Raw genomic sequence first — 8,902 nt, forward strand, 5'->3', positions numbered from 1 at the left:
TAAATTTATAATATTAAAACATTGGACCGGGTGGCTATTTGGGCCCGATAGTTTTCATATCCATTATCTGATATAACCGCTTCTCGAAAAGTTGAAATTTCAAATGAAAATTTCAAGATTTCGAGAGGGGGCGATGTAGTGGGCAAATATCATACTCATAGATATGTTTCTTTCAGTATTTTAAAACTTGAGATATTAGTATAAGGGTCAATATCTCGATAAATGTCAGGGATATTTGAAATGTTTTGCGCATGCATAAGGCGGGAAAGAGAATAGAAAGAGGAAGGACACATGGCGAAAGCAGGTTGGGTCAAAGGCATTTGGGAAGACTATAAAAAGGTTGGATGAAGAAGAAAATGATTCATTCAATTCAGATTACAAAAAACTGTATAAACATGAGAGAGAAAGAGTAAACTATAGAGAAATTGTAACAAACTTTATCATCAATCAATAAACACATCGCTTATCTTCATCTTTCATTCATATCTTCATCATGAATTGTGTGAACTAAGAACATTAATTGGAAGTAAGTGTTCTTGGCAATCTCAATATATATATATATATATAGGGATACAGACATTGAAGTAACTTTGTAGCCACATTCAGGGCCGTAATGCTGAATCCCAAACCATTCATCTGGTGCAATCCAACGGATGTGACCAAAATTTGACCGAAGCAATCGCGAGTTCTAAATCACGAAATATGGGAGGGTATTTTAGGAAACAAAATTTGACGGAAGCCAAAAATAGAATTTTCTCTCCAAATAGAATCGCGATTGCTCTCTCCTCTCTCTTTGTCTCTGCTGAGAAATCGAAAACCTCAAAACCTTTATTTGCCAATGGCGACTGAGCTAGAAGAACTCCTTCAATTCCTTTCTTTCCCTTCTCTACAAGTAACTTCCATATTACTCTCTTCTCTTGTCACTTTTCAACTAACCATGAAAAAGAACACATCTTTTATTCTCTTTCTTCGTTGCTTTTTACTTTGTTAATTGAATTTCATTTTTATGTTTTTCCGTAAAGAAGGAGTCGTTGATATAGTGAGAGATTTGACAGGTTTTGAAGATGGATTGCAAGCTCTTACGTACTATTCTCAGATTGTGTTTCCTTCACTGTCTTGTCTCTTGGCTGAAAATAAGGTGCCCATTTCATTCTGTAATTTCATAATAATATATGTATGGGCTACTAAAATTTTTTTCTATGTTTCAGGAGATTTCAGAACCTGCAGCTCAAGCTCTTGTCAATCTATCTGAAAATTCGGAACTATCAATAAAGATGATTGAATATGAGTATTGTATGGCTCTTCATAAGAGTATTGTCTGGCAAGCCATGAGCTCTGCTTATATGTTTAATTATTACCAGCAATGTATGGCTCCATTTGATAAGGACTTGTTTTTTGTTCTTGTTAATCCTGAATTTGAAGCCCCAACGAAGAAAATGAGGGCGGTATTACCGACTGAAATCAGTATGAAGGAACATATTTGGAACAGTAGTTAAGCAGGAGCGTTGGTTGCATCAGTGCTTCAAGGAGATTTAAGAGTATTGGGTAAGGCAATGTCATTGGACAAGATTGTTGAACCCAAAAGAAAAAGGCTTGCAACGCGTTGTTGTTAAAGGCAAGTGTCAATAACTTGTCCCCTGTTGTTACTCTGCTTTGCATTTGAACAGAGTTCTTAACTTCTTTTCAATAATCTAGAACCTTATAGACCGCTTCAGATTGGTATGCTTTACTTTGACATATTTTTGTTGTCTCTCATTCAAAATTGAAATGGCACTATGTTTCCTATTAGATAGTCATCTGCGTAGAAATCACATTGTCTAAGATGTAGAACTTTCATTGTTCATTAACTAAATGTTGCCATTTTTGGAAGTTAGGGTCATCGGTTTGGTGGTTTAGTGGTAGTTCTTGGCTTCAATCGACGGAATGCCGTTGTAGGTGGCAAAATAGGTTAAGTTGTTCGGGTTGACGATAACCTTGTTCATCGTTCATTAACCGAATGTTACCAGTTTTTGGAAGTTAGGGTCATCAATTTGGTGTACTTTTTGCTTCTTCGTCGTTGTAGGTGGCAAAATAGGTTAAGCTATTAGGGTTGATGATAACCTTGTCAATGAATTGTAAGGATGATTGGAGTATTTGCAACATGTAAAACTGGACTTTATAATCGTGTGACGTGATTTGTTTAGTTAGTAGACTAATGCCTCTCGAATGAGTGCTTTCGATTAATTTGTGAATGTGGCTTAATTAATTGCGGCATGAATTGTGGTGTAGGACACGATTATAATTTATGAGCAGGTATTTTCTTCATAAATAATAGGAACTGCCTATTCTCATGTTTTTAATGTCAAAAAAATAAAAAGTCGATTAGAGAAGAATAACAGTTATGTTGTGATAATTAAATTATTTGAAAGTTTTTGTCGGACCGTTAGTTGAATAGAAAGATCATAATAGCATCTCTGGTGGACAAAACTACAAAGTGAATGGTACAACTAAATTTGGGTATATCGCTACACGTTTCACAATCTTTTCTCGCAAAGAGATATTTGGAAGGTGGAGCTTTATTTATTTATTTATTTATTTTATTTGGTTAAGTTGGGTTTTACGGACAAACATTCTCCATCAATTCAAGTGCTAATAGACAAAATTTGAAACGAAGAAAGTGATTGGAAAGACAGAGACCATTAACACCATTAAGCATAGTTTCATAACTATATTCTCAAGGATCTGTTTCATTCTATGAATTAAGTTGCTCGTGTGTTTCTTGCTTCCCTATGTGACGAAAGTACCTATTTTGAGTTTATTCCAATTCAAAGGTATCTTCTCCCCGCAGGTTAATCAGATTGTTAATCCATTCAAGCACGGTTCTGAGAATCCATTCAAGCAAAGACTAGACTCAAAAAAGCTGCAGGATGGGGTGTGATGGTTAGCCATCGAAGTGGTGAGACAGAGGATAATTTTATTGCAGATCTCTCTGTTGGCTGGCAAGTTTAACGGGACAGGTTTGAATATGGTTCTCCTTAGCCCGGTAGAAATGTTTTGTAATTTTCTTGAGAATGTTGAGTTGATTTTTTTTTTTCTTATTTTTCTCTTACAGATAAAAAGGTGCTCCCTGCCGGAGTGAGCGGGTGGCTAAGTATAATCAGGTATTTCTCTCTTTCCTTTTTGTAGTTGCTGGCTTATCTATGTAAAATATGAAAGTGGCATAGCTTTTCCTGGTTCTACATATGCTAGTTATATCTTTTCGTACTACCAAAGCACAAATACGTTGAGAATGCAACAAAGTACATTTGGTCATGTATACTCTACTTGTAATCTTATTTAATGATCTTCAACTTTGATGCAGCTTTGGCGCATTGAAGAGGAGCTTGGGAACGTCGTTATGTTGGTGAAGCTTTCAGGATCTCCTTAGAAAATACTTGGATCACACCTAAATTTTTTTATCTTAAAAATAATGCATTGAAGCAAATTCACCACAAGGTTGAGAATGGAAACCAATGATTACCTTCGATCTAAAGCAAGTTTTTCAGACATTAGAAGTTTTGGGTGCAGCCAACCGGCTTATATAGGATTTTGATGAGGGACCTCTAGGGGTGAGGAAATCATGTTCTTTTCGGTGTTTGAATAATCTTTTTCGGGAGGGATCGAGAGATATTTTTCTTGATTTAAGAATCTTGTTTCCATTTGTATTTGTTTTGGTTAAAATGTAATGGTATAATGTTGAATGTGATATGTGTAACCTGTATCACGGACCTCAATTCCCTTGTTTTTTAAACAAAGTTGTTTGTAGTTTCTTGTTTGTGAATTTCTATTGCTGGTCAAGAACAAAATTTAAAAAGTAGTTCTGTAAACATCGGGTAAATGTTTCTTGTTTGATTTGATATGCACCTCGTTTGCCAAATTTTGATTTTATCTATCCCGAAATGCTTATAGACATCCTCTAAATTCTTCCCGCTTTCAACTTGGACAAGAACGTGACCATTTTTTTTAGGTAAAGACAGGACGCGTTATTTGTAAGAAATGAATGAATACGTCTTGGCATGATCACTCAATCTATGTCACTGTGACCTAAAAAACGTACTCACCTTTGGGTAATTGGATACAAGTCAAGTTTGTCAAAATCCTCAATAGCTATTATGATGGGGAGACACGCTGACAATTTTAGGCTGGTCAAGTGAACGACGTTTGTAGACATCACGACCCTATCATGTTAGAATGGTCGAAATCGTGAATATTTTTGAGCCATGTATATATAATTCAATATACTAATTTTATACCTCATGGTGATTTATAGTTTGTGTTTTTGGTATTCTTTGCCCATTTTATTATACTAGCCAAGACGAAAAAAAAAATTACGGAGGAGAACTTAAAAGTTTTAGAGTTGGCTTGCTTTTTTAGGATGCTTTCGGAACTTCAATTCATTAGGTAATTAGCTCCAAGCATGTCCGTGTCAATGTCCGTGTGTAATCTACTAAGTTCATATTCTTTTGAAATCCCTTTTAAGTGAACTATACCAACATAGCGACTGCCAATATCACCATGAAACGAATGCACTTACTTATCCATCACATGCAATCAATAATGATAATTCTAACAGACCAAAAAACAAAACATGAAGAACGGACAAACTGACTTAGAATTAATCTCTAAATAATTATACCAAACCAAACACGCACAGGACATATTATGTGATATGATGTTCCCTAGAGGACCTATAAAACATCTACTGTCATTGTCACTATCACTGTAACCTGTAGGAATACTAACAAGTAAAAAAGCACAAGTTAACATAACAAAACACAAGTCTCTATTGCATGCAAGTTCACAAAAAACGCAACGAATGGAGTTTTCGACTGCTTCTAAGAAAACATCATCAACTTCGATTGTTTGCAGGAAATCAGCATCTTTAAAGAAGATTTTAATAGCATTCTCCTTCATATATGCTGCCGCATCAGGGCCACCATGACCATCAAACACCCCAAAGAAAGCACTTGGAGTTGGGCAGCTACAGATTGACCCCAAGTACGAGGATAAGTCATCAATCTGAATGTGTTCATCTTCCATATATCTCCGCAGACCAATATAAGCATAGCTACCAGAACGGATGGTACAAATTGTAGATCGGAACATTCAATGGTGCCATCAGGGATGGAGTCAGTAGGCTTCGCTTCCTGAACAATAAACAACTAAGATCAGTCATCTTTTCCTAGATACCTAAACAAAGATCAATTAACAACTCGCCATAAAGCATCCTATCCACTTCATCAATCTATAAGCATAAACAAGGAAAACACTAGTGTCCAACACAGTTCACAGAGAGTTTCACTGCTTGGGTAAATTATAGTTTTTCAGGGCATCATGTTTACATTCATTATTCAGCCTTAACAAACAGTTCTTGACAAATTGTATCTTCATAATGATGCACAACATCACCCTGTCCTAAAAAATCATGTTTGTCATGTTAAACAGTATTGGAGGCTTGAACAACAATCTTCTACAAATTGCAGAAACTTTTTACTAAAGTATCTTCACAATCTGGGCTTTCTCTATTTTATATATTTTCAATCAAAATTTTGCAGCAATTACAACCATCATAACCTGCATTCTACAATGTACTAAAATTACTGAAAATTTCATAACTAGAAACTACGTTACTTTGATACCCAAGAAAAGATTTATAGTAATGCATGACTCAAACTAACAGTGTAATGCCTTGAACAAACGAAAATATTAAAATCCCACAGATAACATAACATAGAAAGAACCTGAATTTGAATTAAAATCCTAAAACTAACAATATCTACACGAAAACCCAAATGAAAGAATTTGAATTTTTAAGTTGAGTCTTCATAGCTTATAAAATCACTGAGCTCATAAACAGGGATGATGAAGCTGAAAAAAAATGAAAACTGAACTATTCTGATAAGACAAAACAACTAACATCACTCTCTTTAAGCATTATTTTCGAATCACAAAAGAAAAAGAGAAAATGGAAGTCTCATACAGTGCCTTTTCACTCTTAAGTATAAGTTGATCATTCTCCCCTAGTTGTGGATTTCACTTCTTGTTGGAAACTAGAAGTACACTACTACTTTTAATTCGCTCGTGGAATCTTGCAACTCAGACAATTCTTATTTTTCCTATGGCATGCCTTATCCAACTACTTTTAGACTGTCTTTGTCCGCACTTCAATCTCTTGTACAAGGTGATATCCAAAGAAAATGTATCTATCCTTTCATTTTCCGAATTCAATCTCCTACTTGTCAAGTGTGTGTGGTGGAGAGTGGGTTTTATCTTTAGGCTCGCTGAATTTTCGTGTCCTTTGTGAAAACAAAAGATAACATGGGTCGCAAAACCAAAGTTTCACACACTCTACACTAATGTCACGCCTCCTAAGAAAGAAGCTACATAGTTAAACATGCGGTTAGGCAGATTCTTATTGAAAAATAGTTTATCAATCAATTATGATTATTCATGAACCTACTCTCCTCTCTTTCTCAACGATGTCTCTCTCCTCTCATAAAATCTCACAGGCAGTTCAAAACACCTAGTTGTAAAACAAGTCTTAACTCACAAACTCGTTCTTTCATCAATAACGCCCACAAACAAAAACTCTCCTTAAAAAATTCAAAATTTCCAACAATTCTCACACACACATACATAAAATCAAAAGCCCAGACCCAAATTCACAATTAAAAAAATATATATCATACCTTTTGGTTGATATAATCAACATTAAGAGCTAGGTCGGTAAGTTGAAGAGTACCATAACCAAGTTGAACATCAAGTTGTTCTAAATCAAGATCACCAAGTATATACTGCCCTAATTTCTTCTTCAAATGAATCTCCTTTATGGATTGCACACAAAAAATTTTGTTTTTGCTTTCTCCTTTATAGATTTTGGAGAGAGATCGGTGAAATTGGAGAGCAAATTCTATTTTTTGCTTCGGTCAAATTTTGTTTCCGAAAATACCCTCTCATATTTCGTCATTTAGAACTCGCGATTGCTTCGGTCAAGTTTTTGTGACATCCGTTGGATTGCACCAGATGAATGGCTGGGATTCACTGTGCCCAGAATGTGGCTACAGTGCCTGTGGCTGTATCCCTCCCCGTATATATATATATGAGTCTGTGGACTCCGGGTGTGCAAATTGCTAATCATACTTGGTAGCTTGAGAGTTCAAACCAGGAAAGTAAGAGAAAAATGAGTCCAGCTGATGTTCAATACATCTCAACCTACAGAGTTCGACCGCTGAACTCCAACAAAGAAAGTGGAAAGATTCCTTTAACACCATGGGATCTCACTTTACTTCCAGTTCAATACATTCAAAAGGGAATTCTTTTTCTCAAACCACAATCCAGACAAACCAAAGAAGAACAAGCATTTCTTGTCGATCAGCTCAAGAAGTCCTTAGCTCCAACACTCGACTTTTTCTTCCCTTTAGCTGGTCGCTTAGCTATGGAAAAACACAAAGATGATTCCATTTCATTTTTTATCAAATGCAACGACCAAGGCGCCAGTTTAGTTCATGCACCAGCTGAAGTTTTGGTCTCGGACATACTTGATCCGGTCTACGTACCTCCGGTAGTATACAGGTTTTTTCCTATTAACTATGCGACAAATTATGACGGACTACGTCTACCTTTACTTTCCATACAAGTAACTTTCTTGATTGATGGTATATTCATTGGGTGTACCATGAACCATTCAGTATGTGATGGCTCGTCTTTTTGGCATTTCATGAATTCATGGTCTGCAGTAACTAGAGGTGCTAAGAAAATCTCACGTCTTCCAGTGCTCGAGCGTTGGTTCCTTAACGCAGCCGAATGCCCCATTCGTTTTTGTCGAATGAAGATCAATTCATCGAACACTACACTCAGCCACCAGTAGCTGAAAGGTTTTTTCCGTTTTACACGTCAAGACCTTGCCAAACTCAAAGCCAAGGCTAATAATGAAATGGAAACAACCACGATCTCCTCTCTACAAACATTGTTAGCACATGTATGGAGAGCTGTAACGCGTGCAAAAAATCTCAATTACAATGAAGAAGTCAAGTATCGGGTATTGATTGGAAATCGCGCTAATTAACCCACCATTACCGGATGAGTACTTTGGTAACTCAATTCAACTTGTGACTGCAACAGGTAAAGCTGGTGAGTTAGTTGAAAGAGGGTTGGGTTGGGCAGCATGGTTGTTGAATCAGACCATAACGTCACATAATGATTCGGAGGTCCGGAGTTCATGGGAAGCTTGGATGAAGAAGCCTCTATTGATGACACGTAGTAAAGCAGCGACTGGTTTGATCACTGGGAGTTCACCAAGGTTCAATGTGTATGAAAATGATTTTGGGTGGGGTAAACCTATTGGGGTGCGAAGTGGGTGTGGTAATAAATCTGAGGGGAATATATCTGTTTATCCTGGTCCAGTTGAAGGGAGTGTCGAAATTGAAGCTTGTCTTTTGACCAATACATTGAAAGCTATGGGTGAGGATTTGGAATTTAGTGTGTATGCCAAACAGTTATTATTTTTATTTTCCTTTTTTTTTATCAAATCAATTAGTTAATAATTGAAATAAATAGATAATTAAGTGTTCCTTTTATTCTCTCCACAAATTCTTGCAGTTCTCTTACCTCTGTCTCTGTTCCTCTTCTCCACTTCTGTCTCTCTCTCTCCATCCTCTATTTTTTTATCATCATTTCTAATAAGAGCATTTGCAATGCAGGGGAGTATGAGGGGTTTGTGACTATAGTCACCAGTTTTTGGCAAAAGTAGTTGTGCAATGCAGTGGTGAATACCTAGTGACTATTTTCCCCAATTGATTTCAAGCTGAAACTTTCCACCGAGATAGTAGCTGACTTGTTAACTTTGGACGGGATCTTGGATTCCGTTTGGATTACAAAACTCACC

The 8,902-nt window shown here is 36.4% G+C and overlaps 1 pseudogene; it reads left to right on the forward strand.

Moving 5' to 3' along the window:
• The first annotated feature begins 7,167 nt into the window (after positions 1-7,167).
• On the forward strand, positions 7,168-8,558 carry LOC147492105 (putative acetyltransferase At3g50280 pseudogene; annotated as a pseudogene).
• Positions 8,559-8,902: the final 344 nt, after the last annotated feature.

Source organism: Coptis chinensis, chromosome 6 (genome assembly GCF_015680905.1).
Source record: "Coptis chinensis isolate HL-2020 chromosome 6, ASM1568090v1, whole genome shotgun sequence".
Lineage (NCBI taxonomy): Eukaryota > Viridiplantae > Streptophyta > Magnoliopsida > Ranunculales > Ranunculaceae > Coptis > Coptis chinensis.